The sequence below is a fragment of the Podarcis melisellensis genome (genome assembly GCF_964234715.1).
Source record: "Podarcis melisellensis genome assembly, chromosome: 3".
NCBI lineage: Eukaryota > Metazoa > Chordata > Lepidosauria > Squamata > Lacertidae > Podarcis > Podarcis melisellensis.
In genome coordinates this window covers 72,191,492-72,205,416 of record NC_138530.1, presented here as the reverse complement: position 1 = coordinate 72,205,416, position 13,925 = coordinate 72,191,492, and the positions used below count along the sequence as shown (strand labels likewise).

Below are 13,925 nucleotides of genomic sequence, written 5' to 3'. Positions count from 1 at the left end.
GCCTGGGGGTAGGTGGAAAATAAAAGGGCATTCTCCAACAGCCAGCAAGGAATATTGCCAAAATGTTCAAATCTGAGAGATTGCAGTGTGGATTTGTTTTTGTTTAGTTGTTTAGTCGTGTCCGACTCTTTGTGACCCCATGGACCAGCGCATGCCAGGCACTCCTGCCTTCCACTGCCTGCTGCAGTTTGGTCAAACTCATGCTGGTAGCTTTGAGAACACTGTCCATCCATCTCGTCCTCTGTCGTCCCCTTCTCCTTGTGCCCTCAATCTTCCCCAACATCAGGATCTTTTCCAGGGAGTCTTCTCTTCTCACGAGGTGACTGATTTCCTTCAGAATGGATAGGTTTGATCTTCTTGCAGTCCATGGGACTCTCAAGAGTCTCCTCCAGCACCATAATTCAAAAGCATCAATTATTTGGCGATCAACCTTCTTTATGGTCCAGCTCTCACTTCCATACATCACTACTGGGAAAACCATAGCTTTAACTATACGGACCTTTGTTGGCAAGGTGATGTCTCTGCTTTTTAAGATGCTGTCTAGGTTTGCCATCACCTTTCTCCCAAGAAGCAGGCGTCTTTTAATTTGTGGATAGATGGCTTTGAAACCCTGCACAACCGTATTGGAATATACAGCCCTGGCTCCTGTGATAAACTCTCATGCTCCAGGGGGTTGCTGCACACTGAACCACAGCGGATGAAAAGAATAATTCCAACAACCACCTGTTTTCTATTCTGGACTGCCCCCCACCTCACACTCCTGGTAATATGAAGCAACGTAGTTCACACAACCTTCAAGGGATTCCTCAAAAGAAACAGGAGAGAGAAAGAGGTGGACAAGGCAGAATGGGCTCCATTTGTAAAATAAGAGGTGTTGAGGTGGGATTTTGGCTCTGATCTATGGTACCCCCTTTCCAATTCTGACCATGTGGAGGATAGGTATGGTTCAGTTTTGAGGGCAGGAAGATGCTTTTCACATGCTTGAACACTACCTTCTCAATTACAGGGATTTAAAAATGTATTGTTGCATTGAATATTTGCCCTGAAAACTAGTTTTGGAGCTAGGTCCTGGCAGGGTCCTCTCAAGACTATTTGCTGCCTGAAGCAAAGGACAAGATGGCAGCCACAACCCCCAATTCAGTGTACAAAGGCTGAGTGATGGTTGACTTACTTCAATACAGGCAATGGGATAGAGTCCTCTGCTGCACTTGAAGGTAGTTATGGGGGTACAGGACATGCCACATGACATATACGGTACTTTCTGTTCTCCAACAAAAGGTTCTGGTCAGGGGGCTCAGGAAAAACAGCTGGGGCAGAGGTGGTTTTAGGGTAGTGTGAGTGGTTCGGCCACAGGGGGCACCACAACAATGTTGTAGCTCAAGAGGTGGGGGGGGGGACCAAATTTTAGCATTGCACAGGGTGCTGCTGAAATCTGAGTCCAAAGACTGCCACTGGCTGGGGGTGCTGCCTCCACTGCCTGCTGCCTCCCAAGCATTTGCCAGCTGGGGAAGTTGCCTCACTCTGCAGGTCAGTCTTTGCTTAAATTAATCCTGGAAGAAGAAGCAAGCAATGGAGAAATTGAGCTGATAACGATGGACCTTATAATTTAGACTGTCAGACTAGTTATAAGGTCTCTGTGCTCTTAAGAAGAGCCATCTCTCATTCAGTGTTTCGTGCTTTAACAACTGAGCAGTGTTGATTAATGTCACCCACAGGCAGTTTGAAATTTCCTAATGTTTTACAGTGACCACTCAGAGTGCTCAAATATTTCTCTTTTTGCTACTTCAGCCTGTTCCCAGGGGTAGAACCGCTTGTAAGATCCAGCATCCTGAGAATGAAATACATGAAAGGAAGGGAACTGTCCTCTTCTATTCTCCCCCCCTCCTTTTCAGGATGTCTCTCTCAACAATACCTCGTGTATTTTTCCGGCACATACATTATGTTTAAAGTGTTTTTGTTTGCTCCACTCCCATTGCCACCCTGCCTTTTACTGCTTCCATTAGTTCCTAGCCAGTGTATGATATCACTCCTCCTCATTCTCTGGGGTTGTTTTCCCCATTAAAAGTGATGACAACTGCGGGTGGCCTCAGAAGAGCAAGTGTGACACATGATGCTGATTCTACTTGTTTTCCCACAGCTGCTGGAGGAAATTGTAAGATGAGAAGGACAGGTTCAGTGAAGAAAACAGGGAAGTCATTTGCTCACTTATTCATGTCCCTGTGAGCTTATCCATGCAATCTCCACACCACCCTAGTCTATTATCCACGGAATCTTGCTGCAAACAGTTAGTATCATTCAAATTCAAAAGCAGATAATCTGACAAAGCTTTTTATAACATCCAATATATTATTAGCATTTTTATAAAGTGTGTGAAGGGAATGTTGTGTTATATATGGAGTTGTACTGTTGTGAAGTATTCTGTTTGAAGTACTCAGCAGCCTTCAAGAGCCCACAAGCAGGGCATCAGAGTAAAGGACACTCTTCCTATATAAATAAAAATGTAATGCTGTTGTCATGCTACAGTTCATGTGGCCACCAACAGGGCATCACACCAACTGCAGCATGACAGAATGGCAGGCAGGGAGGCAAGCAAGCAGCGCAGATGGCAGGCGGCCCAGGCAAGCTGTTTAACAAAAGGGGAAGGCATTCACAGAGCACTTTGGCAAAGTGTTCTGTGTTCTGTGAAATTCCGCACCATTAAAGATGGAGGGGTTTCAGAAAATTGGTCTCTGAAATGCCTCCCCCTCCTTTAAAAGGGTGTTGGGATGAGCTGTGGGGGGAGATGATGTGAGGTTTGGGCAAGCTATGAGGGGCTGAAAAGGGGGTGGGTGAGATGTAAACAGAGGTGGGTTGGACAGGTGGGGAAGGAGGGTTGGAGGAAAGGCGGAGTTAGCAAGCAGAGTGAGCAGGGCAGCAGTCCTTAGACTTATGTGCTTTATTTAAAAAACAAAACAAAAACCTGTAGTCTTTCATCTACTTTCTAAACCTGCTACCAATCAGAGGCATTATCAACAGGAGCAACTGAAATAAGCAGCAAACTGCTAGCTGTGAGTGGCTGACATTATACCTACAATTCTTCCCGCCACAATTTGACAAACAAACTGCAAGAGGAGTTATTTGCTTGAGAAAAGAACCGTGCAATTGCTGAGAGCCCCTCCAGACAAGAATTTTATTGTGATGCCACCACATTATTGCTGTCCAGAAAGGCTATAGAAAACAGAAATAAATGAAAACATGTGTGCTACAAAAAGTTCTAGGTTTTTAGCAGCAGGAAGTTATGGGATAGGCACTGATTGGAAATGAAACAGTCTGACCACCTCAAAACGTTTCCAGGCACAAACAGTATTGAAGGCAGGATTGCATGTGACTATCCCCATAGCATCAAGAGTGCTCATCATCATGGATATGCAATAAAAAGGATGTCTGGAGAAGCTCTATGTTAACAACTGCACTACTTTGAGGATAGGTGTTTGGCTGCCCTTCAACACCTGAGTAATGGTTGAAGATTGTTTGTTCCCCAATAATACTGTAATCTGGAAAGGCCTCCTTGACATGGCTTCAGGCTAATTGTGGAGATGTGCTTTCTGGTTAGAGAGTTTCAGTGTATCCAAGAATGCTATTTTCCTTTTGTGTGTCTTGCTTTCTCTTGTGGGTTTCTGCAAAGCATGATTTTTGTAATGAAAGCAATGTATGCAAATACTTCCCTGCAAGTGAGATTTGTAATGCTGGGCATTGGCTCTGAAGTAACCAGTCTTCAAGCACATTCTTGGTTAGTGTAAAATTTTTGCTGCACTTACATACTGCAAAACAGCTGTGACTTGGCTGATGTTGAACATGTACTTTGCATCTCAAATTTTGTGGCTAGATACACCATGCCAAAGGTGTATTTTTCCTAAAAATGGAGGGACATTTTTAGCCATCCAACTCCATATGCCATATTTAGATTTTGGTGTCAGTAACCACCATGATGTAATTATAATGTGTTGCTACTATTTTGCTTAGCACTCTAAATAGCAAAACATTCCTCTGTACTCTGAAAATGTACACTGGTGTTGCCAATTTCCCCTTAGCTAGTCTTCTGATGTTCTTTTTCTGTGTTCAGGGTGCTCTGCGATAAAAAAGGGGGGATTTAAAGCTTGTGATTCCTACATATGCAAGCTGAAATGTCTGCACAGCACAGTCCTATGCAAATTTACTTTGAACTAAATCTAACTGGGTTGAATGGGTCTTATTCCCTAATATAAATGCTTATCAGGACTTGCAACATGCTATTCTTCTCATCCCATGAGTTTTAATTCTAATGGGATTTCAGTAGCAAGGCAAAGCATACTTACCAGATCCATTAACATCGGCTTCTGAAGGAAAACTAACATCTGAAAAATGAAAAAAATAAAAATTTAAGATTGCTGCTAGTCTGTATTGTGCCTAGTATGTTTTAGGAGTGGCTCTGATCTCAGAGCATTTGTTACATGTAACTGAAACCAGCTATTGGAACTAAGGGCTACCACATTTCTGAAATAGCTCACTAAATAGAATACTCTAAAATCTCAGTTTATATTCAGGTCAATATAACCACAAATTAAAATAATTCAGTATAATTAGAAATCAATATAGCTGAATCCAAGATTCCTCTCATTGCCAGTGTCCACATCTCAAGCTCAAGGGCTGAACACAACCATTTAGGTCTCTCTACCTGGCCCTTGGACGGACTCTCTCTGAGCTGCACATTATTCCTAGTAACACCCCCCTCACCAGCCCTGATTTAAAGTGCTTCAGCCTGGCTGATAATTCCTCTTGCTTGCCTGGAGGGGTGGGGGGGTGGGGATTGCTTCATCTACTTTTGCCTCTGGCCTCACCCACAAGTGGCTGCTGAAAGGTTTCCCAGAAGGAAATGAAGCCTTTTAGCTCAGAACGGTTCGCCAGCTCAGTCTGACATTAACCAAGTCACCACAGCATAGTTTGTACACGTACTAGTGCAGCTGCTCAAGTTCTTTGTCCCCAAGTGGCCATGTACCTAGCCCATTCTTTCTGGCAGGTCAGAACATTGGGCCAGGGAGAATTTGTCCTTGTGCTCAAGGGAGGCAGCTACAGTCAAGAACAATCCCTCACTTGGAAGGCCTTGTGTAGGCATTTTGCAGCAGCTGAAAACAAGAAAGAATTAGCATGGTTCACACGGTTTCCCCAACTAACACTATGGGAAGGCTATTTGAGATTAGTGCCCACACCTTGGCAAAAAAATATCAGGGGCAAAAGAGTTTTGCAACAGGGCCAGGGAACCTTTGGCCTCCCAGATGCTGTTGGATTACAGCTCCCATCATCCCTCAATACTGCCCATGCTAGTTAGGCCTGATAGATTTGGGAGTCCAAAAACATCTGGAGGGCCACAGGTTCCCCAGCACTGTTTTAGAAGCCCCAGCTTCTTCTCAAGCAGAATTAGGACTGAAATTTGTTGGCAGTTGATTCTTGAAGAAGAGTGGGTGCGTTATTGACCTGTCTAGTGCTATTTTTCTATTAAAAAAAGAGGGACAAAGCTCCCCATGAATGCCTCTCTTGTTCTCTTATAATGGAAATGGTGCACATCTGAGAGGTGCTGGGACTGAGTTCCGGCGAGTTCCAGCTGAAAAAAGCCATGGACCTGTGGCACTTTCATTGTGCAAGCTCATGTAATTTATCATTCTAACAGGGTCTGACTCTTTGTGGTGAGGTGCTGCCATCTGGTGGCCAAAATAGGTGCATGACATTTTATTTATCAAAAGTGAGGGACATATTGTATGCAAAAGAGAGAGAAAAGAACAAACCTTGTTGTCTGATTGGTTATAATTAAACAAAAAGATGTAGAATACACACAGAGTTTCAAGTTGAATCTTTTTTAAATTTCTGCACCAAATAATTTCTCACAGTTCTCATCTTAATGAGACTGCTTAAATGTGGCTCCTAGCCACAAAATGGAGGACCAGGCAAGATACAGAAGTGAGATTTGTTCAAGAAGGACACTGACAAACTGGAACGTGTCCAGAGGAGGGCAACCAAAATGGTCAAAGGCCTGGAAACGATGCCTTATGAGGAATGGCTAAGGGAGCTGGGCATGTTTAGCCTGGAGAAGAGGAGGTTAAGGGGTGATATGATAGCCATGTTCAAATATATAAAAGGATGTCACATAGAGCAGTGTTTCCCAACCTTTTTTGGGCAAAGGCACACTTGTTTCATGAAAAAAATCTTGAGGCACACCACCATTAGAAAATGTTTAAAAAATTAACTCTGTGCCTATATTGACTATATATAAAGTAACTCTCTTTAATAGGAATCAAATAAACACAAAGAAAGTATTTTATAATTACTTTATTATGAAATAGTAAGTAAACAGAAATATGAAAAATTATAAAATACTTTATTCAGTGCGCAACCTGGGCCTGTTTGGCTGAACACAAAGCTGATATTCTGGCTGGAATCGAAGAAAGACACACACGTAGCTCTTCGTCAACAGCTCTCAGTCTCTCTGTGTATTTAGTTTTATAGCAATCATGCTTGAAAAGCTCAACTCACAGAGATATGTACTGGAAAATGGGAGCAATGTCAAAATAGCTTTGTTTGCCAGAAGGGGGAACTCCTTGGCAGTTTCCAACCAAAAACTGTCCAAAGGTAGATCAGCAAATCTTAGCTTGAAACCACGATTTTGGTTAGGTGCTTGTAAAACTAGCTTGTAAAAAAGGCTTAGGTGCTTGTAAAACTAAATTCCTCCAAACTTTTGACAGCACCGAATCTCAAACTTGGAAAAGGCAAGAACAGCAGAGCCAATCAGAGAGCAGTTGGCAAGGCTGTCATGACTTCAGAGGAACTCTTGTACTGTCTTCCAGAGTAGAACTGCCGGATTCACTTCTTGGTGCACAAAACACGCACGCAGCAGGAATGCTATTTCTACTTCTACAACCTCCTTGCCACCTTTTGATTTAAAAGAGCAGCAACACTTGGCTGAGAGAAGACAACTTTCAGCTTTGATTTCTGCTTGCTCACTCACTTCCTCCTGCCCCCCCCCCCGCTCCAAATGCTGTCTGCCAAAAGTCACTCGCCACCCAAATCTCTCCATGCTCCTGAATGCACTCAGCCCTTCATTTCTAGGGAGGAAAAAAACTAAATAATAATAATTTATTATTTGTACCCCACCCATCTGGCTCGGTTTCCCCGGCCACTCTGGGCGGCTTGCAACAAAACACTAAAATACAATAACCTATTAAACATGAAAAGCTTCCCTAAGCAGGGCTGCCTTCAGATGTCTTCTGAAAGTTTGGTAGTTATTTTTCTCTTTGACATCTGGTGGGAAGGCCGCCTGCGAGGTCTTGCCCTTGCACCCTGCGCAAGACCCACCTCGCCACCTATGAACAACCACGAAACACCCCCGACTAAGTGCAAGGTGCATTTATTTTCCTCGGTGCCGCCAAGACATTCCCGGAGAGAAACTGGCGCCGTAACGACAGCAGCCCCTTTTTGCTCCCACCTCTTGGGAAAATCTAAATTTGACTCCTGCCGCCCCCAAACAACCGAGAAGCGGCATGGGCTCGAGTTCGCGTGAGAAGAAGAAACACTCTGCATGTGCCCAGAGGCACTCCGCTTTTCTTTCTGAGCCCGCCGCGATGCACTCTGTACATGCTCGCGGGCGCGCCTGCCTGTCTTTCCAGCCCCCGCAGGGCCCCCCCGGCTCACCTGAGGCCCCGCCGCGCTTCTGCTGCCTGCGGTGGTCGCTCTCGTAGAAGCCGAGCGTCTTGGCGGCACGCTGCTGCTGCCCGGGGCCAGGCGACGGCGGGCTGGAGGCGGGCGGCGCGGACCGAGCCGGGGATGGCTGAGGGGAGCGGCACTCGCCGCCCGTGAAGCTGCTCCGCCGCTGCTGCCCGGAGCCCGGCTGGAGCAGGGAGAGCTCCGGGGGGCCGCCACCACCACCACCACCGCCCCCCCCGCCGCCCCGCCTCTCGCCGCCCGACTCGCCCGCCTCCCTCCCACGGCACACCAGCCCACGTCTCGCGGCACACTACTGTGCCGCGGAACACCGGTTGGGAAACACTGACATAGAGGAGGGAGAAAGGTTGTTTTCTGCTGCTCCAGAGAAGCGGACACGGAGCAATGGATCCAAACTACAAGAAAGAAGATTCCACCTAAACATTAGGAAGAACTTCCTGAGAGTAAGAGCTGTTCGACAGTGGAATTTGCTGCCAAGGAGTGTGGTGGAGTCTCCTTTGGAGGTCTTTAAGCAGAGGCTTGACAACCATATGTCAGGAGTGCTCTGATGGTGTTTCCTGCTTGGCAGGGGGTTGGACTCGATGGCCCTTGTGGTCTCTTCCAACTCTATGATTCTATGACTTTGTGGGGAGGATGAGCCTTGTAACTTGAAGATTCGGGCCCTCAGCAACTTGATCACTGGTGGGTCTCCTGTTACCTCAGTGGGCTTACTTAGAGTGTATTCAAGGCCTAATGGAGAGGGCCCATTGTCTGAGGCTGGATGGTTAAGATCCTTTGTGTGTTGTGCAACTGATGACTGTGTATGGCTGAGTACAGGCTAAGATGAAACAGCAGCTTTGTACCAAGACTATTATGTTGTACTTACTGTAGGTTTGAAGGAATAAAAGCTTTTCCTTTTGAATCTTTGCCTGTTGTTGAAATTTATGGATACTAGGGGATGGGGAACTTTGAGTTGCTCTTCCCCAAGAGAGGGATGGGGAGGGGAAGGCAGGACTCAACTTTGCAGGCTGAGAAGGACTAATTTCCCCTTATACAGAAATAATTTCATTATACAGATTTCCACCAAACTTCACACTGAAGATTTTGACCTCCAGTTAATACATTTAATCTTTGTTTAACTTTCCAAAACTTTTTATTTTAATAATTTTTACCAGTATTTCCAATAGCTTTCCCAAAAAGAAAAGAAAGCCACATAGAACTGTCGTTTTGAAAAACATTTTGTTGTCAGGGGAAGCTTTCATATGCTTCAGCATGAAGTTTTTCCAAAACAGATTTTACAAAGCCAGATGGACATTTAGAAGCTTTTTTTTTTAAAAAAAAAAACCAACACCAAGGAGCATATATTTTTTCCTCTATAAAAATACATTTATTGAAACATTGGAAATGTGTGCCGCTATCTCCCCACTTTGTGTGTTACAGCTGAATCTCTTTCCGCCCCACCCCCCATAATGCCATTTTTTTGGCTTTTCAATAGCACTACAATAGATTAAGAATCTACAATAAACTTTATAGATTTTTCTAAAATTCTGGATTGTTCCTCTTGCCTTTAAAAACATATTAAAGAAAGAAGCTTTCTTTGTTAGGCCGAATTGCTGCAATTAAGATGAATGTGCTGCCAAAGATGTTGTTTTTGTTTCAAACATTGCAAATTGTGGACAAAACAGAGTGTTTCCGGAGGTGGCAGAGAGATATTTCCAAATTTGTCTGGCAGGGCAAAAAGCCCAGAATCAAGTTTAAGATATTAACAGATGCAAAGGAAAGAGGGGGCTTTGCCCTGCCAGACTTAAGGTTGTACTATGAAGCCGCAGCTTTCTGCTGGCTAAAAGATTGGCTACTTCTTGAGGACACTGATGTTTTAGATCTGGAAGGTTATAACAATGCGTTTGGTTGGCATGCATATTTGTGGTATGATAAAGTTAAGATCAATAAGGCCTTTAAGAACCATATTGTCAGGAAAGCAGTGTTTAATGTCTGGACAAAATATAAAGACTTATTGGAAAATAAAACACCAAGGTGGCTTTCACCTTTGGAAGCTAAGGCCCGAAAAGGAACCAATATGGAAGGCTACTGGCCAAAATATTGGGAACTGCTAGAAAAAGACGGAGACAATTGGAAATTGCAGAGTATGGAGAAAATGAAGGATAAAGTGCGAGACTGGTTACACTACGCTCAGATCAAGGAAATTTTTAAAAGGGACAAAAAGTTAGGATTCCAGGTGGAGAAATCGAAGTTGGAAACAGAACTGTTAGAACCTAAGACTAAGGTACTTTCAAGAATGTATAACTTGCTGTTGAAATGGAATACACAAGACGAAATGGTTAAGTCGGCTATGATAAAATGGGCACAGGACATTGGGCATAACATTATGTTTGAGGACTGGGAAAGGTTGTGGACCACTGGGTTGAATTTTACTGCATGTAATGCTTTGAAAGAAAATGTAATGAAAATGATATACAGATGGTACATGACCCCAGTTAAACTTGCCAAAATATACCATTCGTCAGATAACAAATGCTGGAAATGTAAGGAAAATGAAGGAACATTTTACCACCTCTGGTGGACCTGCCCTAAGGTGAAGGCCTTCTGGGAAATGATATATAATGAGCTGAAAAAGGTATTTAAGTATACCTTCACTAAGAAACCAGAGGCCTTCCTCCTGGGCATTGTCGACCAGAAGGTGTTAAAGAAAGATAGAACATTTTTCATGTATGCGACAACAGCAGCAAGGATACTACTTGCTAAGAATTGGAAAACTCAAGATCTACCCACACTGGAAGAATGGCAGATGCAACTGATGGACTATATGCAGCTGGCGGAGATGACTGGCAGAATCCGAGACCTGGGAGAAGAAAGGATGGAAGAGGACTGGAAGAAATTTAAGACTTATTTACAAAAATATTGTGATTTAATGGAATGTTAAAAAAGATGCTTGGTTATAAACAATTGGCCATCACTAAAATAGATCAGGAAATGACGATAAGAGAGATTAAGAGAAACAAAGTTGAAGGAGAATTATTTTAATGTATTTTATTGGTACACAAGTTGGAAATAAGATGATAATTTGCTTGACAAAAATTTATTAATGATGTAAATGGGAGCGGGAGGCGTGAGGAAGTTCAAAGATGACAGGAAACTTTGTTAAAGCAAAACAATACTGTTTATTATTAATGTACTTTTTTCTTTTTTCTTTAAAAATCTTAATAAATATTTATAAAAAAAACACCATATTTTTAAAAAGTTCAAAAATGTCTTACCAGTTTGCTAGTATTTTTATTTTTTTTATTTATAAAACCACTCATATGCTACTAAGCAACACTAAATCAGTAAAAGAAAAAGACAAAAAAACAATGGCAGCATCTGACATTGAGGGCCTGAGCAAATGCATTTTTAAGAAGGCACCCAATAGTTTGTGCCTGCTTAATTTCTGAGAGGTTGTTGCACAGGCAGGTGCCACCACAGAGAAAGCCCTTTTCTGTACCCAGTAAGATGCTTTGGCAAGCTATAATAGGTTAACACACTGGTTCTCAAACTTTTTTCCTCTGGGCCACACTTTCAGAATAAAAATTTGCCACACTGATATTTTTTTAAAAATAAAAAAAATTGAAATACATTGGAAAACAAAAAGAAACAACTCCTAGCAAAACACTCCTTGATTTGTAACACAGAACAAAATAATATGTTAATGAAACATGCAGGAAGTGTAAAACAATGCAGCTACATAAGAACAGAATTATAAATGAGCTTTTTACATGTGTACCTTAAGCAGAACCATTTTTCTAGGAAAAGAGGTGCTGGAACTCACCATGAACCCCTCCCTTGTTCTCTTATAATAAGACGATGGCGTCCACCTGAGAGGCGATGAGTTTTGGTGAGTTCTGGCTGAAAAAAGCCCTGCCTTTATGTATACAAACTCAAGGAGAGGTATGAGCTTGCTTCTGCTGGGTAACCTCATTTATATTAAGTCTCGTTTGAGGCAAACAAACTCCCATCGACACAAATGAAATGTTTAAATGTTTCTTTGATTGTCCTTGAATCTTCCCGCCACACTTCCTGTCATGACTAAAGTCTTTGAGGGCAGAAACTGGAAAGTGCTGGAAGATTCTAGAAGGTTCACTTCTGAGGCAAATATTGTTTTGACTATCTCAAGGTCACGCTGAGCCAGGAAAGATAAATTCCTGCGATCAGGAAGCTACTCTCTCTCTCTTTTGTTTGTATATCGCGTGTCTGACTTTTTTTTTTTGTAACAAGCCTTTGGCTTTTAGTAAAAGTTTTTCCTTTTGGACTTTTGACTCTGTGTGGTCTTTTTTTATTTACTGCAAGAACTGTCCAACACTTCTTTGCCATTCTCTCCTGCCCCACCAGTGTGGACACCGTTTGAGAACCATTGTGAGAACAGGCCTTTGGCCTGACTCAGATGGTCTGAGTCTTAACTATGACTTCACTTTTCATGAGAGAACCCTTCTCCAAAGTCCTAACCCTCCAAGTGTCCCTATTTTCCAGGGTCGTTCCTGATTTAGAGAAGCCGCCCTGGTTTCTGATTTGATCCCGGAATGTCCCACTTTTCCTTAGGATGTCCCTATTTTCATTGGAGAAACGTCGGAGGGTATGGAATTATCTGACCCCTGAGCCGTCTGAAGGCAATCCTGTATAGGGAAGGGTTTTTTAAAAAATGTTTTTATGTTAATATATATGTTGGAGGCTGCCCAGAGTGGCTGGGGCAACCTAGTAAGATGTGTGGGGTATAAATAGTAAAATTATCATTATGGAATGGGATATCCCTATTTTAATCAGAGATATGTTGGAGGATATGCTTCTCCACCCCAGTGCTGAATTTCAAACAAAGACCTACACCACTTCCATTCTCCCTCCCACCCGACTAATCATTCCTTTCACAGGTTCTCAACTGTTGTGGTCTGCAAGATACCGGTAATTCAGCTGGTACTAGAAAGGTTGCAGGACAGCTGAGGATATCTGTACTTGGCCCTGGGCTGGATTTATTTCTGATGACAGAGACTGAAGCCATTTTAACCAGGGCTGAATTATTCATCAGGCAAACGTATGAACTTCCTGATCTGGGGTACCTGATTTTCATAATACAGCACTGTATTATGTCTATTAATTTCCCCTAAAAACATATTTACCAGATAAAGAGGTCATTCTCTGGAGCCTGGCCAAACTTATAACACATCTCTGGTTTGATGATGAAGGGGGAGGGGAGAATGTTATTTTTACTACTATATGTTTAATCAAAAAGAAAACGAATGTGTTCTTACAATGTTAGAATGTAAGTGGTTTGCTGTGACCTCCAGTAAGGTTTGAGAGCTGCTGATCTATTTGATGGATGCCTCTGTGAACGCACTAAATGAATTCTGCACTATGCTGAATAAATATGACTTTTAAACACTTATAAAATCTACTTTCACTTGAAATTAACACACATTTGCAAGCCAGAGACTATGCATGCTTGTTTAGGAATAACCCTGCTTGTGATCAGTCAGCTTAATTCCCTGGAGATTATGAATTGCACTGCAATCCAAATAATATTTCTTGAGCACACAAATGGGGGGAACCTACATCCCCCCACTGAGAACTAACCATATTAGTCTAGCATATATCTACAGAATTAGGCACTATTAATTAGGTAAAAAAACATCCTCTTTCAAGTAGTAAAGCAATTAATCAGAAACAAAACACATGAGAATACAAAAGTAAGCAAATAATTCAAACTAATTAACATTTGCTGGTGGAATGCATAACTGTCATGGTTAATAAGGATATTAAAAATAACTAGCACTTAATTTGATTGCTATTTCCTTTTTCACTGCATTTGCCACCTGCTTAATGTGAGCTAGATAAGCCCCCAGGGCAACAATCAAAGGCAAGGCATACCAGAAAGATTTTCTGCAGCACTTCTGAAATAGTTTAGCATTCCCCCCCCCATAGAATACTTAATGTATATGATTTTTTTCTCTAAAAGCAATGGGGGAGGGAAACTTTATTCAAATGAAGGAATATGAGTAAGGAAAATCATTGTGTTCATCATTTTTCAAGAAAATGGACAGAGCAATCATATTCAAATTTCACCAGGTTAGCTGTGAAACGTACTACTGGTGGAATGTCCATTGTATCCAGTACTCTCTCAGCCCAGGGTGGAATAGGAAAAATGCACACTCATTAGAAAATCTGAAAATGATGGG

At 42.5% G+C, this 13,925-nt stretch overlaps 1 long non-coding RNA gene across 1 annotated transcript; it reads right to left on the bottom strand.

Annotated features, from left to right (window-relative positions):
- Positions 1–446: 446 nt before the first annotated feature.
- On the bottom strand, positions 447–12,539 carry LOC309366179. Its single transcript, XR_014166551.1, has 3 exons — positions 11,531–12,539; positions 4,335–4,373; positions 447–1,550 (listed from the first exon to the last, which is right to left on the bottom strand). It is a non-coding gene; the product is annotated as an uncharacterized lncRNA (long non-coding RNA).
- Positions 12,540–13,925: the final 1,386 nt, after the last annotated feature.